Consider the following 19,368-nt stretch of genomic DNA (forward strand, 5'->3'; position numbering starts at 1 on the left):
AGAAGCAGGCCGCTATGATGAGGTCTGGGACAAAGCTTTGGAGGCAAGAGAAATATCAAGGGAAAGCAGAACACAGTGGTATGTACGAAAGGGCAAGCGGTGCTCTGTACGTGACCGTGGGAGGGGCAGGTGGAGCAGAGTGGAGAGGGGAAGCTGACAGGTGAGAGACCGCAGAAAGTTACTGGGGTTCAGCCATCGGCCTCTTAAAGAACTTTCTGGAAGCCCTGTGAAGAACAGACTTAAAAGGGGAAAGCGAAGGAGCATCCTTTAATTATTATAAAGCAGTCACCTTATCCCCAGACTTCCCCACAACTCCTCAGTCCTCAGAGGTAACCGCCTACCTACCTATGTGAAAGTGACCCGCCCACCCCAAGGTTTCTGGCAATTACTGTCTTCAGTTAAAAGCAGGTTCCCCAGTCTGCTGCGACCGGCCGTCGGGCCCCAGGAGGGAGTGTTCCTCGCCCAGGAGAGGACGCCTTCCTGTGATGGGTGCAGGGGCTGCTTCCCAGCTATCGCCTCCTCTCCCCCAGCGCTGCCCCCTCCGCCCCGGAGCTGCCTCTCTCTTCCCTGCCTGTCCCGGGTGCTCCACAGGCGCCTGTCTCCGCAGTTCCCTCCATCGCGCTCTCAATCCCTGGCCGTGCCTTTTCCGGTACTAGCAAGATTTGAACCGAGCCTGTTTCTACCAGGCTTTCACGAGCAGTTCGCCCTTCCAGATCCAGATCCAAAACCCACCCTCTGGCCCCCGGCCCAGGAAAGGGGGCGGGTGGGAGCCGGGCCTTATCTGCGGCTCCGCCTGCAGGGGGCTGAGCGCGCCTTCTCCGCCGCCGCGGGGACACGGCTCGGGCGCAGCGCTCCCACCCGCGCCAGCCCGGGTCTCGCCGGATTGGGCTTGCCACCCCCAGGGACATCTCTGTGGCCCTGGCGCGACACCTAGCTGGCTGCGACAGTAACCCCGAGCCTGCGTGCCGCACCAGGTAAGGCGACACCTCCTACTCCCCTCTCCTGCCAGAATGTCATCTGGGGGCCTGGTTCTCCAGGGACTGCAATGTGGCACTGAATGGTGTCCAAAGGTGCAGTTTTCTCCCTGCGTTGGGGCTCTTGGTGAATTCCGCGCGCAGGCTGGAGGCTGCGAAGTCAGCGTCTGTCTTGCAGAGTGGCTTGGTGTTAATGCATCTTGGAAGCTGCGCTGGGAACTCTGCGGTAAAACGTTGAAGTGCTTTGCTTTTATCTCCTTGGAAGGGTCTCCAGCGTCCACACGTGGCGTGCCTGCCAGGGTGACAGGGAGCGCGCAGAGCCGTCGGTCTGGGGCTGTGTGGGCTGGATGGGAGGCTCTTTGAGGTAGTTGCGGAGTAGACGCACTCCTGGAACTTTAAAAGAGTCAGAACTTCAGCAGCATCCGGGACCAATTACTCCGAATTTCTGGGGATAGGACTTTGGGTATCAACATTTAAGAAAACGGTGCCCAGGTGAATCCAGTGCGTAGTCAAGCTTAGGAACCGGTGAGTTAGAGTAGCGATTCTCTGAGTGCTCTTTGATTAGCAGCAGCGGCGTTACCTGGAAACTTTTCGAAATGTCAAATTTAGGGTTCTGGCTCCACCCGAGTCCAACAGAACTGGGCTGGGGTCCGCCAGTCTGTTTTAAGGAGCCTTTAGGTGATACTAGTCCAGGGCTAGCTCAAGTTTGAGAGCTATGGAGTCGGATCTCAGTTAAAGTCAGGGAAAACACCTGCAAACACCCCCCTCCATTGAGAGGGGAGGAAACCACTTTTCAGAAAAATTTAGGCATTTATCTGTAAGATTTTTCACATATATAAAAAAAAGTCTTATTGTGGACTTTAGAGGATCCTATAAAGGATAGAGACATAAACCATCACCTTGAGTAATCTTTATGTAGAGTTTTCATACTTGTTTTAGGAGAGAATAGGAATCATTATTTTTCCAAGAGTTGAAATTAAGCCAAGGAAGAACTATACCTAAGAGCCTTCCAGCTGTAATAACATGAATCTTTGACCCCCATGAGATGATCCCGGATCAGCACTGTCATCAGTGGAGGCTACGAGAATCATATGCAGCAGCCCTTTCCCTCCCTAAAGCAGTTGTGTGCGTGTGTGTGAGTGAGTGTTAAGGGATTCGTGCCAATTCTCCCAAGTGATGGGGGATTCAGCACTGCAGGTCTCTGGGTCTCTGCAGGTCTCTCTTAAAGTGAAATTGCCTCCCTTCCCCCCTTTTTTCTTTTTATAGAGATCTGAGGTTTCAAAATTCTGGCTAAAATAATCCCAGCTGTTTCTAAGCCATTAATACAAAAATAGAATGACTTTGCAAATGGGCTTAAATGGATTAGAAATCTGACATTGGATAAGAAAATCTAGAATAGGCTGGAGTCCCAGCACATGTGTGCTGCAAAGAGTTCAGTGCTAACTTTACCAAGACTGGCTGTACAGGGGACAGTCCTTTTCCAAGCTGCTGTTTTCTGTGCCAGTTTGTCTGTGGTACAGAGGCTTGTTAAGAGATTAGGTGCTGAGCTTGTGCTTCGAGAGCTGGGTGAAATATAGGTACCCGTTAGAAACAGGGATCTTGGGCGGAGGCAGACCTGGATTCCAGACTTGCTTTTCTGTTCCTCTGTGCTCTTTCTTGGACAGTTGCATAATTTTTCTGAGCTTCACTTTCCTCATCTGTAAAATGGGAACTGTAGCAACACTATAATTACCTCATAATTCATATTGCTGGAGTTAAGTGAAATAATCCTTCTAAATTGTGTAGCATAGGAAATAAAATGGTAGATCAAAATACAAATACATGTACATAAACCAAAAAAGCAAGACCCTAATCCTCAAACTTCTTAAAGTAAAAAAAAATACTTTGTTACAGGGTTAGATATTCCATACATATGCCAGCTGCACCCTTACAATTAAACAGAATTTTCCTTTTTACCAGAATGTGAACATACAGGTATTCTCAAATTATCTTTGTAATTTTATTGCATGTTTTACATGGAACTTTCTAGAAAAATTTTTAGTAGATTAGCATCGAATCAGTAGCCTAGTTTTTATCTAGTCACTATCTGTGGTTATAGATTACACTGTCTGATAGGTTTTATAATCTATTATCATTCACACTTAAGTAGGCTTAAAATTTGGCTCTTCAGAGTACCATTCTTTATGGAAGAAAATTCAAATGCTGAGAGAGAATCTAAATTGGCATGGTATGGTCTTCAGGGGAACCAGTTCAGACATAGGTCCTTGATAGAATAAAGGAAACCCTATCCTATTACATCATGGTTTGTTCAAGAAAATATAAGAGAAAGCAAATTGAGGACACAGAGCTTGAACAAGCCTAAACTGGCAAAAAGGGTGGGTGAGGTAATTGAAGAGTCCTTTTCTTCTTTAACTGTAACAATTTCAAAATGTGTCAAAGCAAACACCACACACACACAATTCCTTTCACATTATTTGATTGGAACCAATCTGTATGATCTTTTTAGGACCAAATAATTAAATAAAAAATATTTATGATGCCAAATTCTGTTATTTGAAATTAGTCTTGATTCTCTTTAATTTTAGTAATAAGTTAAATCTTAGATTTTTAACTAAAAGTATCTTTTTCCAACCCATCTAGCATTTTTACATGCAAGAGGTTATAACTTGCCTATAAACAATCTTATGTGACTTCTGTAAGAGTGAACATAAGACAAGTTCCAGCATATGAGCGTCTTAGTAACGCCTCTGTTCAGAAAATTAAGTCTTCATTAGGATATTTTTAACATTACAATTTAGTGTTATTAAGTTGCATAGAATTAGAATTTGATGTTTACTAAGTCAGATGTAATTACAATTTATTCTAAGTGGGTTTTTTGCTTGGCTTACTATGGAATGAAGAGTAGCTACTAGGATGCAAAAGGAAGATCAGAGCCACTTCTCTCGATGGGAAATTTGAAGGCATGTGGAACAACTTCAGACTCTCAGTAATCACATTACGTGTTCTGGATAATTAACTGAAGAGCCAAGAAAATCTGTGATGTTGCAATTCAGAGTGACAGATGTGGCAGCCTTGCTTGCAATGAGTGGTTAATTAGGAATGATCGATATTGTAATGCCACGCAGTGACTTCGTGATTCTCTGTTTATAGCTATAGGGCCCAGAGCGGAAATAATCACCAAGAAGTTAGCTTAATTGCACTTGGTTTACATAACCTGGCTCACTTGGAAAGGTTTTGATGAGAGTTACCTGGCATTCATTAAGTTCACTTTCAGGGCTCTCTTTGTTGCATAGTGGATGGTTTTTCTATTAAGGCCAATCTTGAAACCCTTGTGAATAAAACATATCACAGGAAACAAATACACGTTTTTATTTTGTATTTATTATTTTTGGATTATGTTTCTTAGCATGCAATAGTAATTATTTTTTTTTTTTTTTGAGACAGAGTCTCACTTTTCTGTCCTGGGTAGAGTGCCTTGGCATCGTAGCTCATAGGGCAAGTGATCCACTTGCCTCATCCTCTCGAGTAGCTGGGACTACCGGTGACTATCACAATGCCTGGCTAGTTTTTATTTTATTTTATTTATTTATTTTTTAATTAAATCATAGCTGTGTACATTAATGCAATCGTGGGGTACAATGTGCTGGTTTTATATACAATTTGAAATATTTTCATCAAACTGGTTAACATAGCTTTCATGGCATTTTCTTAGTTATTGTGTTAAGACATTTATAGTCTACATTTAGTAAATTTCACATGTACCCTTGTAAGATGCACTGTAGGTGTTTTAAAGATGGGGTATCACTCTTTCTCAGGCTGGTTTCGAACTTATGAGCACAAGCAATTCATCCAACTTGGCCTCCCAGAGTGCTAGGATTACAGGTGTGAGCTGCTGCACTCAGCCGGCAAAAGTAATTCTTTAGCTTGATTCATTATCATTCATGTGAGAAACAAAATTGGAATGTTTATTTCTGGCATGTGGTCCAGTCTCACAGGAAAAAAAAACTGACCATGGAGGCTGAATTCCCCAACTTTTTGCATAGACTCACAGTGAAAGAAACTCACTCTTCAGCCATAATGCCTATCCTTGAATCCTGGCCCTATCTTTTTCTTGTTGTTTGTGCTCTGACAAGTTACATGAGCACTTTGTGCTTCCGTTTCCTCTGTAGTACGGTTGGGGTGATAGTAACTATCTCAGTGGGGTCGTTGTGAGGAGTAAATGAGTTAACATCTATAAAGTTCTTAGCACAGTGCCTGGCTCATAAAAAATACTTACTAAGAATTTGCTATTACTGCACTTTGAATAATAATGAATGGGTTTGAGCAGAAGCTCTCTTTTCTTCACCCCTGAAATGGAGACCTAAAGAGGAAATAGTAATTTAGGTTACTAACAGAAATGTTCACTTTATGATTTTTCTTTTTTTATGTAGTGGGAGCATTTGTTTCAGAATAAGTGCTTCCAGTTTCTCAGGAAGCACAAGACTTAGAACATGTCTAAAATTCCCAGTTGATGCTGCTGTGTCTGGCCAGCAGACCACAACTTAGAGAATCACTGCTTTCGCTCACTGGCCACCAAACTTGACTGCATGCTGGAATCACTTGAGCACATTTAGGATGCTTAGAATTCATGAAAAGGAATAAAGTTCTTTTGTCTTTTGTAAACATGTCTGCATGTTAAATGTATTCCTGGGATTTCCATGGACTCATAGCACTTTTAGGATGGTAAGGGATTTTGGAATTTAAATGAGGGAAAACAGAGGCTTGGAGACATAATTCTTAGCTAATAGTTCATGAGTAGTTAGTCATGACACTGGACTAAACTCACATTCTCTGTGTTTTACTCTGACTATTTCTTATTCAACTGTCTTGCTTTCTGAAATGTCAAGTAATATTAACAAAGAGGCATGTACCCCCAGCTGCAGAGTACCATGAGTTATGTCTGTCCCACCTACCCCAGTTTGATTTCAGGAATATTTATTTGAAACATTTCTTTAATTAAAAAGTACTCAAAAGCAATATGGTCACAATGCCAAGAAAATAAAGCTATAGCAATTAGTTGTGAAAGGATGATTTTTTTCCACCTTTGTCTTTTCTTTTCTTCTTCTTTTTTTTTAATTTATTTATTTTTATTGTTAAATCATAGCTGTGTACATTAGTGTAATCAAGGGGTACAATGTGCGGGTTTCATTCAGTTTAGATTTTTTTCTTTGTTGTTTCTTTGGTGATTTGATTTTTTACTAATGAAACACTCAGAGATATCTTTGAACATTTCAGGAAACACTGACAATGTTCTTAAGTCAAAGTTTGGTGACCTTCTGGGAATCCTGCCAGTTGTATGTGTTTAATTCAATGCTTCGTTTTAGTTTGGACTTGTTTTGTTTTGATCTAGGTCAATTTAGCCATGATTGCAGTGGCGTGTTACCCGTTAATTGTTTGCTTGTATAGTTATTGGTATCAAGAAAAGGTTAAGGACCAAGAAGATTTCCTTTTTTATTTACTGGAAGTGAAAAGAAGTTCTAGTGAAGTTGGAGCTTTATAGAAAGTTTGTTCTTTTAAAAATATTCTTTAGAAAGTTAGTGTTTTATGTTTATTATGGAACAGGAGTAGATAAATAGTCCAAATGTACAGAATCTATTTTTATGGTAACTTTCAAGTCCTTAGGTGATTCTATGCTTGAAGTAACTTATTAAAATATTCTTTGAAAAATTTAAAATCTTGTTGTATATGTATTTTGCTGCTTTATTATTTATTTCACTTGCAGGGTGTGTCTAGGCACATGTTTTGTAGCAGAATCCGGAAGACAGAATATTAAAGATAAAACAGGGAGGAACATTCCTCATAAGTGTCCAACCATTCATCAAATAGCTACCTGCCTACCACAGGCTTAAAGGGGATTCAGATAGAAAGTTGCTAGGTTTAGTTTAGTGAGTCAATTAACAGTCAATTTGCAGGTTTAAAAATATTTTTAATGGAAACTTCCTTTAATTTATTATGTAAAAATACCAATTTGTAAATATGGATTGAAAAACTGTGAAAAGCAAAAATAGCTCCGATTTAAACTTAGAAAACCAAGCATAGTATGACAATATCACGTGATTTCTTCTAACACCATTTTTGATTCTCATGTGACATAACACTGTATATCATCTTTAGAAAGGGTTCAGTAAGATTTGAAGTAATATCTTGGCAAGGAATGGGGAGGTTATCCCAGAGAGAAGCATTGTGAAGAAGAGAAATGCAGGTAACTCTCCCCAACGTCCCTCTAGAATATCACCCTTCACCTTTGTCGGTTTGCCTTTTGACCTTACAGCTCCTTTCCTTTCCCTTCTCTGTTCATATCCCTTGTTGGCTAGCAGCTCCGGGCTAAGGTTTGGAATGTTAAAGTGAAATAGCAACTGGGGAGCAGGGCTGACATGTGTCTTAGTTAGCTTGCTCTGCTAAGACAAAATGCCAGAGATCAGATGGTGTAGACAACAGAAGTTTATTTCTCAGAGTCCTGGGATGACTCAGGTCTTGATGGGAGCTGTCTTCCTGGAGTACAGTCAGTGGTCTTTCGCTGTCTTCACACGGTGAGAGAGAAAGCAAGCTCTGTGGCCTTATAAAGACACTATTCATCCTGAGGGCTCCACTCTTATGATTTAATTACCTCCCGAAGGCCCCATCTCCAAATACAGTCATATTAGGGGTCAAGCCTTCAACCTGATTTTTGGGAGGGTACCTCTAAGTTCATAGCAATGTGGTTGTCTTACCTAGAGTGGTATAGTATGGACAGAGTTCCTACTTGGGTCCACACAAAATGAGGAACGAGCAGGGCCGAAAAGTGAAAGTGAGATGTAGAGCATTTTAATGGAACGTAGAGGCACCTGGAAGCTAATTCCATCTCTGGTGTTTTTGTAGTGGCAGCAAGCATGAAGTAGGAAATGTGAGCAGGTGGGTACCTGTCACTACACGATGTGTCATTTCTGTACTACCATTTCAGTAACAATAGCATGTCAAGTACTGAGTAATATTCTGAGTACTGAATGAAGGCCAAGAAGGCCTTGGACCAGGAAATGGTCTTTCACCCTAGCCTGCCACTAGTAAACTACTGACAAGCTGATAGCTTAGTAAAGGAGACTTAGACGTGTATGACCGTAAAGTTTTCTTTCATTTTGCTGTTTGTGTTTTATTCATTTTCTTGGTTGAAAGAACCATTAGAGGCCATCATGGAATATGTAAAGAATCCCATCTTGGAGCACCTCTATATGGAGTTTACATCAATGTGGAGTAGCACAGTCCCAAGGGAATTAGCCTACTGAGAAATGTCGAGATAGTTTATTTCTAAGATTTCCATGGACATCTGTCTTGGTTTATTTTCTACTGCTATAATAAGATGCCAGAGACTGGGGTAATTTATAAAGAACAGAAATTTATTTTCTTCACAATTCTGGAGAGTGTGAAGTCTAAGATCAAGGCTCTGGCAGGGTGGGTGGTCTGCTGAGGGCTGCTCTCTGCTTCCAAGATGGTGGCTTGTTGCTGTTTCCTCTGGAGGGGAAAAATGTGTTCTCATAAGGGGGAAGGCGGGAGGTGGAAGGGCAAGGTGACTGAAAGCTGCATGAAGCCTTTTTTGTAAGGGACTCACTCCCCCTCCTGAGGGAGAAGCCCCTATGGCCTGATCATCTCTTAAAGGCCCAGGCTTTAGTGGAGCTTGTGTGAAAAAGCTTGGTAGTAGGGAGAAATCACTACTTATAATAATACCTACTTTGATGTAATTTTAGTATTTTTTTTATCATCCAGGAAATTAGAATCAATTATTTTTAGGCTCCACATCTCAGAACACTGGAAAAAGTGTGACTATTTTTGCCCTTTGATTCATTCAAACTTAGTTCATTAAATGAATGTGTAGCCAGTTACCTCCGTAGAATAGAGGCATTTGTGTATATGTGTTTCCTTTCTCTAAACATTTTCAACTTTTAGCTGGATAGTGTAGTGTCACCTTGGACAATTTTTGGCCAGTCCTATTACAGTATTAAAGACTGAGCTTGAATAAATCAGTAGGTCTGTGCCTTTTAAATGTTTCTGCCCCATTCGGGATTTAGTGGCTAAGTTAAATTCCAAATCTCCCTTCCAGTAACCAGCCGTATTTTTAAGCTTTGGGTTTAAAATAGCCCATGTAGGATTAGAGAAGCAATTACAATTTTACATATTCAAACTTGATTCGAATCTAATGACTTAATTTAAAAAAGAAGTGTGTGACTGCACTCACTTTTATCTGCTCTTCCATCTTATCCCCAAGGAGTAGCGTGTATCTGGAAGTTAGCTGAAGAAAAAATGTTCTCCCTTTCTTTCATTATTTTAGTATTGCCAATCCTTAGATAATGCAAACCTTTCTTACCCAAGGGAATGTCCTCAGATCATCAATTTACAAGAGACTGCACATTTTCTAAACTGCAGTGCAGCAGACTTGTAGCCCTGGTTCTCTAGAATGCAAGACTTTGTTGTCTGTTACTGCAGATTCTAGAGAATTTCAAATGTTGGCTTTTTTCCCATTAAAATCTTTCTTCTCCTGGGGTTTCTATTTTCTATTGATATGTTCTCAAGTAAAAGGGGATGGGAAAAGGGGTATTCACTATTTTCAAAACCTGTAAGAATGGGTTCCAGTTTTTCAAGCCATTATTTTCAATAGGGGGTTGGGAAGTTTTAAATGGAAAAATGCAGAAATTTTGATGTATCAAGGTAGGCGGAGCAGGGACACTCCTTGTGTCCTCCCTAGGACATTCATATGCACCCTTAGAAACTCTCAAGGAAGCCATTTGTGTGTATTTTATCACTTTCTTAGCAAGGAGATGTGGCTAATTGTATGAATATGTGCTGTATGAAAAACAAGTGAAGCAAGGAGCAACTTGAACTTCAGCAGCTACCAGGTTCTTAGTAACTGGGGCAAGCCTTGACTACAGGTTCTTTATGAGACAGTTGTGAAATGGGCTACTTCACATACAAGTTCTAGAAGGCAAACTAACACTCTGTATAATTGAGCTCCAAACGGATTAATACTAGAGATAAGTACTATTAAAGGTATGGTGTGTTTTTCTCATGATTTGCTTCATGGAGAAGGCGGGGGTTGAGCTGGCCTCTTGAAACCTGGTTCAGTTTAGACACACACTCAAGTCAGTGCAAATCACAGGGCTGTAAAATATTTTACAAATAATTGTTTGCAATAGATATTGATTATACCAACAATACTCAGTGTTTTAAACCCCTCCCAATAGTATAAATATCGGACTTACTCTCCAGGGCCAGACACCTTCAATGATAGGAAATTTTCAGTTTTAGAGAAATCTCCACTTATGAAAATTTAATTTTCCTTAAATTTCCCTTAAATTTAATTTAATTTTCCTTAAATTAAACTGAAAATTTCCTCCCTGGAGTTTCCAGGATTTAGACCTAATTCTGTACTTGAGAGTGACAGAAATAAGCCTCATTTCTTTTTCCACGCGGCCAGTATTTGAAGACAGCTAATACGCTCCAAGTGGAACATCATATTCTAAAACCATGTGTTTTCTGAGATGGCTTGTAGTTGTACAGGGAATGTTGACCTGTCTCCATTCTGCTCAGCCTTCCATGGACACATTCAGTTTTTATTCTTTCTGGCCCTTAGTTGCTGAATAAACAAGATGTGGCCCTATTCTTATCTTACTGTAGCCCAAGAACAAATTAACTTTTTTTTTTATCCTATTTTCTTTTTATTTTATTATTATTTTTTATTAAATCATAGCTGTGTACATTAGTATGATCATGGGGCACCATACACTTGGTTACAAGGGTCTATGAAACAAATTAACTTTTGACAGTCACGTCATACTAATTACTTCAGTGTACCCTCTGCTGACACCTTTTAGTGTACTCCCCCATGATGCTGTTGAGCAATTTATTCCTTTTGAGCCATCTACATTCCAGATTTCAGATCTCAGACTCCTGTGTTGCTTTTGAAATTTTTCTTGTTGGACTTGGTCTATTTATTTAGTTAAGATTTTTTTTCATCCATTCTAAAGTCTTTCATTCTATCAGCTAGACTTCTTTCTGGGTTTGTTTTGTCTGGAAATTTGATTTGCAAGCCATCATTGCAGTTATTCAAACTACAGATGACCAAAGAATCAGACAGGGCAAAGGGCAAAACACTAAAGGCATAATCAGACAGGGCAAAGGGCAAAACACTAAAGGCATCAGGTGTTAACTCCTTAATTAAGGAGCCATTTAATTAGTTTTACATCCAGCTTACCTTTATCCATTTCTATTTTTGAAATCTCATGAGCATAGAGTTCCCCTGATAGCAGCCTCATGCTCCTGTTAAAGAAGTATTTATTTTCGCTCTGTACCAAGCATGGCAGAATGTTCAGTGACTCATTCCTTTTTGTAAATTTTGTAAGTGTTCACTACTGTTGGTTCAGCTATGTGTGAGGCTACTAATATTTAACAATTAGGATGCGGTGGCGCCTGTGGCTCAAGGAGTATGGCGCTGGCCTCATATGCTGGAAGTGGTGGGTTCAAACCTGGCCCTGGCCAAAAAAAAAAACAAAAAAACAATTAGGCTCAAACTGCAACCAACCAGACTGGGCACTGGCTCTGTCAGAATAGATGTGCGCGCACAGTCTGCACAGTAGCCCTGCTTGGTACCAGCTGATCACGATGGTTTTTAACCCTTAGGCTTGTGAGTTTACTGGAGGTACCTATGCTCTTGATATTCATAGCTATTTCTGTTCCCTCTTGCCTCTGTTCTTTTTTATTACATACAGCTTACACCAAGTTTCTGTAAGTTTATGATTTTTTTCCCCCAGACCCTGAGGACTAATATGTAAGTTACAAATTAAGGTATGTTTTGAGTAAAAGATCTAGGAATAGACATGGCTCATTCTTGGAGCTGGATATAATTTGCCTGATAGGAACAGAGGGTTTAGTATGGTGTTTTTCAATCATTTTTTTCTCATGGTACACTTCAACCTATAGTTAAACTTGCACTGTACCCTTAAATTATGTAGATTAAAAAAAAGAGTAAAAAAAGAATATATTTATGTGCTTTGAACTTCTTTCGAAAATAATTTGATTAATGATATTTAAAAATTTTCACTGAACACTGGTTGAGAATCACTGGTTTAGTATGCAGAGAAGTCGGAAATGTTTCCGTAGGCAGCGGCTGGAATCCTGGGGTAGAAGCAGTGACCATAGCAGTGGAGGTTGTTGTGCTTTTTGGCTGAGAGGCAGTGGTCAGCTGGCTGAGAACACATTTATCAAAAGCCTGCCAAAACCAAAAGAGTCCCAAAGAAGATGACCAATCAAGAGAAAGGATAACTTTCAAGACGTGACTATAAAAACTCCTGAGAACAGTGATTCTCATGCAGTGGGTGACCTTAAGCAGAGGGAGGTCCAGAAGAGAAGTATGGGAGTATGGATGAGGGAGCCATTGGTTTGGGAATTTGAGGATGAAGACTCAAATCTTCCTATTTTATTACTCTACAAATGAGCATTTCCATTATTTATGGGGATGGAAGCACCACTCTATTGCATTTTAGAAAAGAAGTGAACAATGAGCTTTTGAGGCTGTAAGAGGCATATAATGCTTGGGACGTATGGTGAATGGAGGACAATGGGAAAACATTTAGAAAGGACAGAAGATTTAAGGAAAGAAACTTATCCTTTCTGCCCTTTTAGTTCCAGTTTTGCTATTATAAAACAATTCTTTATTAAAAAAAAAAACAACTCATTTGTCAGCACTATTGTATAACTCTCCTAAGTACTATACCTTGCTTGGAAAAATCCTTGTAGCTCAATTAATCAAGTGCTTATTACTTTGTGAAGTACTGGCCAAGCAAAACTGTACAGATTTGTGCCCCTCCATCTTTTAAAAATTCATTCCTATCCATCTGTAAATGGGTAAAGGAAGAGGGATTTTGAATATAAAGAAAAAGGAAGAGGCTAGGTATAAGAACACATTGAGGAAGTATGGAAAGCATTCAGTAGTTGTTGTGATTGGATTTCAAGTAAATCCTTCCAAATGTATCTTCCTTTATGAAGGCTATCATTGGTATTAATGCATTAGCCTTCTTCAATACCTGAGCTAGGGCTCTCTTCTGCCCTGAATTCTGCCTTGAACTTGTTTTACAAGTTGTCATTACTAGAAATGCTGAGAGGACAGGCGAAGATTTGGTATGTATGATTTAGGCTTTCAGCCTTGTGTATTAATACATTTCCTCCATGTCATGAGGGCAGCACGGTGTCTGACACAGCAGGTGATAACTGTTGACTGGTATGAACACGGTGTGCATGTTCTTCAAAGTATTTGTGTAAAAAGTGATGAGTCCTTATAACAAAAACAAAACACAACAACAACAACAAACAAAAGTGTCTGTGTTGAGCTGGGTAAGATAAATCAATTCCCATGTCCCAGTATGACTTTCTCTTTCAGTCTGTTGGCCTGAGGGTGTAAGAGTCTGACTTCGGCTGTTTGGGGGTCTGTCACTCAGATTGTCAATCTTGCTGCCTCTCTATTCTTTTGTTTTAGAGAGACTATCCCTAGATATTTAGATAGTTTATTATCATACTATTTGTATAAGTAAGATGTTGAAAACATCCTAAATGTGCACTATTAGAGAAAAGATTGCATTTGGATTCCAAAACAGTGTTAAAAATGTTTAGCAATAACTTTGTCGTTAGATATAATAAGTAGAAAATACAGAAAACATTGATATCAAAATATATGGAAACTATGTTAAAGTAGAGAAAAATGGATATAGTTTCATAAATTATGTCTCAGGAAGTTTATCTTCAATAAATACGAAATATTCATTTCTTGGTTATGTTAAAGGCTTTTACCTTGACTTCCATTTTATGTATTACATCTATTTTCTTTTATTAGCATTTTCCTAGCAAATTATGTTTGTGCCTCTTTATTTTCCACATTTTCTGAGATTTCTTTTATTTTCTATATTCATGGAGTTTAAGGCAGGTTTCTTGTAAACAGCATGTAGACAGACCAGAATAAAACACAACGTGGAATTCTTCTGAATTCTAAATAGGCGAATGGACCCTTTACACTTTATCACGACTGAATGCTAATGTGTTTGGACTCATTCTTTGCTGTTTACTTTATGTTTTCTGTTTTTACTATGCTTTGTTGTTCTTCATTATAATTAGTGCAACTATTTTTTTCTGTCTCTGTTTGGAATTCCTTGTTTTCATTTTCTTCTACCAGTTATCTCTGGAGGTTATACTCTTATTTACATAACAGTGTTTACCATCACATTTCTATGTATCAATTAAAATATGTTTTCCTACTAATAGCTGGTTGGTATCACCCCCCAAGACAATTATCATGTTTACATAATTTGCATCACTTTCCCTGTGTCTTCATGCCTTTAAACTCACCTACCTACCTCCCAGTTCTAGAGCTCGTATTTTATTTCTAGAATGTTATTTACTTTTTTTGTGGTAACAAATTTTGACTGAAGTTTATCTTGGGAAAGTTGGAGGAGGGTTGTAAGTGTGTTGATTTAAAAAAAAATTCCATCTCAAACATAGCTCTTAGTTTTTGTCTTCTAACAAAAAAAATAAAAAATAAATTAAATTCCTTTGGAGAAGGCAGAAAGTAAACTTTTGACTTCTTTAATGTTTAAAATGTTCAAAAATGAATATTTCCTTGGTTTGGTCTAAAATTATTTTCCTGTAGAATACTGAAGATTTCGATCTATTGTTTTTTAGCTTCACTTTTGTGACATAAAATCTCTAGATAATCTAAATTTCATTTTTTTAGGTATCCAGTCCACACTCTCCCCTCCAGAAACCCTTAGAATTTTTTGCTATACTGTTTATAGTTTTTAACCAAAAAATGATGGAAAGAGGCCTTTTTTGGATCATTTAACCTGCTTAAAATTTGTGAAATCCTTTTAGTGTGAAGACTTAAATCTTTGCTTTGCACTGAGAACTTTTACTTTACCTTTTCCTCTCATAGTTTCTCCATATGTTTCTTATCAGTTTTTCCTTCTCAAAATTCTTTGTAAAAAATATTTTGTAAAATCTGTGCTTTTTGCATTATAATGTGGTAGAAGTCTTCAACTTGATTTTCCATCTAGCTATTTTTCTCTTTAACTATGTTCATTTTTAAGTTTTCAATTTTTTAAAGACAGTACTTTATTCTTTCTCTTTTTATTCATTGGTATTCTTACATATACATCCAAGTATCTCTAAATATAGTAATTACATTTAATTGAGTTGTCTTCTTTTTACTGTTATTAATTAACTCTATTTCTGTGGTGTTACTGGATTTGCTGAATTTGTGGTCTTCCTGCGCGATGCTGGTTTTGATTGAATATTTGTTCACTTTTATTTGCATGCCTATCTTTGTGCTTTCAATCTTGTGTTTAATACTATATGGATTTTTTTTCATGTTTACTGTAGCTTGCCCCCAGTGATTGCCGAGTTGGACAGTGTACAAGTCCCTCTTAGACACAGCTACCTCATGCTTCTCTTGGGTTGTGCATAGTGTCCAAAAGTCCGTTCTTCCATATTTATACAAAGCATTTCCTTCTCAGTCTGAGAGGCATCTACCTCTGTCAGGGTCCTTTTCTTCCTTCTGCCCTCAGAATCCTTTTTCTTCCAGCTCTGAGTATTATTTTTCTTTGATCTTCCCATAAGAACAGAATACTTCCCAGTAATACAGGCCATGGGATTAGGATGGATCATGTTCAGTGTTAATCTGACAATATCCTAAAGTACCTGTAACTGCAGAAAGGAACAAAAGTCATTTTGGTGTCTGCTTTATTATTTCCGCTATAAAGTGAACATTTTGGACCAAATAGTATGTGGACAACTGCTATTGCTCCCTTGGACCATTGGTTAATATGGCTCTGGGGATCTTGTTTACATTTTCTTCTGAAAAGCATTTGGATGACATAGTAAAATAAGAATATCTCCTTTTGGAGAAAGTCTGTCTCACTGTAATTCTGAAACTGCACTTGGCACTGACTTGAGAAATGTCTGTTTTCCAGGATGAACAAAGTCCAGTGCAGCTGTTTCTGCTTTAGACCATTGAGTCTGAAAGTCTGTACAACAGCATGTAACCAACTGACTTTGGAATGAGCAATGAGGCATGAAAGTTTCCCACCTCATGAGTTTCTTGCTTTGTAGAAGGCAGATTAGATTTGATAATAATAATCATCTCTTAAGTTTATATAACAGGATCCCCTTTAGGGCTCCTTTCTGCAAGAATTTTTATAAATATTTAACGACAGTATTTACACCTATAATTCAGTTTATCATACTAGTGGAACATAACAGGTTAAAAATATATTTTCAAACATTGCATATTGCTCTTGTTTTCCAGACTAGAATGTTTTTCTAGTTCTTTTGAGTTGGTCTTACATGGGATGTTTTCATTACTTACCCAGTCTGAAGTACACTATTGAGAATTTCTAGAATTCCAGGAATAGTTTTGTTCAAATATTACATATAAGAATCAAATACATTCCTATGCCCAACTGTACATTTTCTCCCTACTCTCCATCATTTCAAATATCTGTAATAGTTCTGTCTCACCATCCCACTTGGCAGATAGTCAAAATTTCATGGTGGTATTTATTTGTTAACATTTTTTCCCTGTGTGTTGAGAACAGTTTAAAATAGTTTAAGAAATCCTAGATTTTAGGATTCAAAACCAAACATTCAGTTGGATTTGTGTAGTACTTGCCATTTAAAATCAAGCATATTTTCATGAGATTCTTTTTAGTATTGTTAGCAATAAAAAAATCAAAAAAGAATGAGCGGAATGTTACTGTGCATATCTTTGGATCTCTCTGAATTTAATAGAAGTATTGTAAAATGTTATTTTATGGAAAATTCATAATATATTCGATATAGTAGATCCAGTTTTGACTAATGGAAAGAAATGACTTTTGTTTTAGAAGGCTAATTTTTGTTTTTTTTTTTTTTGAGACAGAGCCTCAAGCTGTTGCCCTGGGTAGAGTGCTGTGGCATCATAGCTCACAACAACCTCAAACTCCTGGGCTTAAGCGAGTCTCCTGTCTCCGCCTCCCAAGTAGCTGGGACTACAGGCGCCCACCACAACGCCCGGCTTTTTTTTGGTTGCAGCTGTCATTGTTTTTTGGTGGGCCTGGGCTGGATTTGAACCCGCCAGCTCAGGTGTATGTGGCTGGCGCCTTAGCCACTTGAGCCACAGGCGCCGAGCCAGAAGGCTAATTGTTAACCTTGTGTTTTATTGGTACACATAAAATACTTTAGAGGATAAACCATAGCCAATTGGAAATGAAGAGACCCTTCAGCTTACTCATCTCCTCACCCCCTGGTTTTGCAGAGGAGATGCTGGCGTCTAGCCAGGCTTGTCTTCTTGCCCCAATTACTGCAAAGTCTTAGTGACCTTGCTGAGTCTGGGATACAGTAGTGTAGCTCCCAGTACAATCTTCTTTTCCCTACACCTAGCTGAGTGAGACTCCAAGAAGGAACTGGCTCTTCCGACTCATCACTTTTAAAGAAGTTATTGTAACTGAACTGAATATAGCATTTCCTTTACTAACACATGCAGGATGTTTATCATTTTTCCATATCAGAGCTTCCTTTTACATGGTAGAAATCTGCACGTTAGTTATTTTTGAGAGGATAGCTTTTTTGTTTTCCGTTCTTTAAATGCAGTTAGTCATGCTTTATTTGGTTCTCTTGAATGTCAGGATAGTAGATTATATTAGTTCACATTGATTTCCTTTTCCTCAGGAAACCTCTCCTGGCATCCCTAGTAAGTGGCAGTGGAACCATCTGGGAGGTGAAAGAAGACAGGAGGGTGTTTTGTTATTCTTGGCTGATTAGCAAACCATTTTTCTGTAGAAACAAAAGGCTGACTTTTGAACTGGCAGTGCTATGAAGGATAGGTAGGAAAAAGTATGGCAATGCATTTATTTGAGAGAAGGATAGAGAACATTGAAATTGGTTGGAGCCCCTGAATTTAAGTAAGTAATTATAGATTTTTCATATGGGTGACAGAAAGTAAGAGTTCAGATGAATTCATTTGGGAAATGAGGAATTCAAAACTAAAGTCATGAACGTTGTACTTTCCGCATAAGAAAACATAGAACTAACACATTTCAAACTTGTATTTTCTTTGTTGAAAATAAGAAATACAGCATTAGAAACTGGTAATTACCCTGTTTCCCTGAAAATAAGACATCCTCCGAAAATAAGACCTACTTACAGGAAAGATAAGACGTCCCCTGAAAATAAGACCTAGAGCATCTTTGGGAGCACACATTAAAATAAGACACTGTCTTATTTTCGGGGAAATAGGTAGTAAGCCTGTGACAAGGCATTAGATACTTGTACAATTGATGTTTTGAGATTGGTTGTGGTTTTGAAGTGTCTTTTCTTTCCTTAAACATCAAAGAATAAGCCAGATAAAAAATCACCACCTTATAAAATATGAAAATATTTTATGTTAATAGCAGAATAAAAATATTATATTACCATTTATCCTAGCCCAGATGCTACTTAAATTAATGTAAGGAGTGTGCCTATTAACAAACCAATAAAATGAGCCTCTCTAGTATGCACTCGAATGTTGATAGCAGCCCAATTTATGACTGCAAAGATGTGGAAACAGTTCAAATGCCCTTCAACACATGAATGGATTAATAAACCATGGTATATGTATACCTTGGAATACTATTCATCCATAAAAAGATGGAGATTCTGTATCCTTTGTTACAACTTCGATAGATTTGGTAAACACTCTCTTGAGTAAAACATTACAAGAATGGAGAGATAGGCATCACATTTACTCAATACTAATTTGAAACTTGTAGGTTAACAGCAATATGCTCACATGAGAGAAAAACTCAATTGAATCCAAGAAGTGGGAGGGAAGGGGATTGGTGGGTTCCTTCCCAGCAGGAACCACGGATAGGTGTATGGCACACTTCTGTGCAAGGGACATAGCTACAACTTAGACTTTGCCTTACACATGTAAGCAATGTGGCCTAATTGTATGTATCTTCTTGTTAATCAAAAATTAAAAAACAGAAATGGTGTTTGTTCTTTTCTTATCGATTAATTTGAGTTCTCTGTAGATTCAATCCCATTTCTTTGTGGGCAAGAGACTTGCACAGAAACTTCTGTGAAGATGATGGGCGAATGGCCAGAAAAACATGAAAAAATGCTCATCATCTTTAATTGTCAGAGAAATGCAAATCAAACCCACTTTGAGATATCACCTAACTCCTGTAAGATTAGCCCACATCACAAAATCTCCAAACTATAGATATTGGCGTGGATGTGGAGAGACGAGATCACTTCTACGCGGCTGGTGGGATTGCAAACTAATACAGCCTTTTTTTTTTTTTTTTTTAATACAGTCTTTTTAGAA

The 19,368-nt window shown here is 38.5% G+C and overlaps 1 protein-coding gene across 1 annotated transcript in view; it reads left to right on the forward strand.

Moving 5' to 3' along the window:
• The first annotated feature begins 596 nt into the window (after positions 1–596).
• The window catches only part of COL21A1 (collagen type XXI alpha 1 chain), a 199,336-nt gene continuing 180,564 nt past the window's right edge, over positions 597–19,368 (forward strand). The window contains exon 1 of the mRNA XM_053603382.1: positions 597–974. The gene's annotated coding sequence lies outside the window, so the exon portion shown is untranslated. The remainder of the gene's footprint in view (positions 975–19,368) is intronic.

Source organism: Nycticebus coucang, chromosome 9 (assembly GCF_027406575.1).
Source record: "Nycticebus coucang isolate mNycCou1 chromosome 9, mNycCou1.pri, whole genome shotgun sequence".
Classification (NCBI taxonomy): Eukaryota; Metazoa; Chordata; class Mammalia; order Primates; family Lorisidae; genus Nycticebus; species Nycticebus coucang.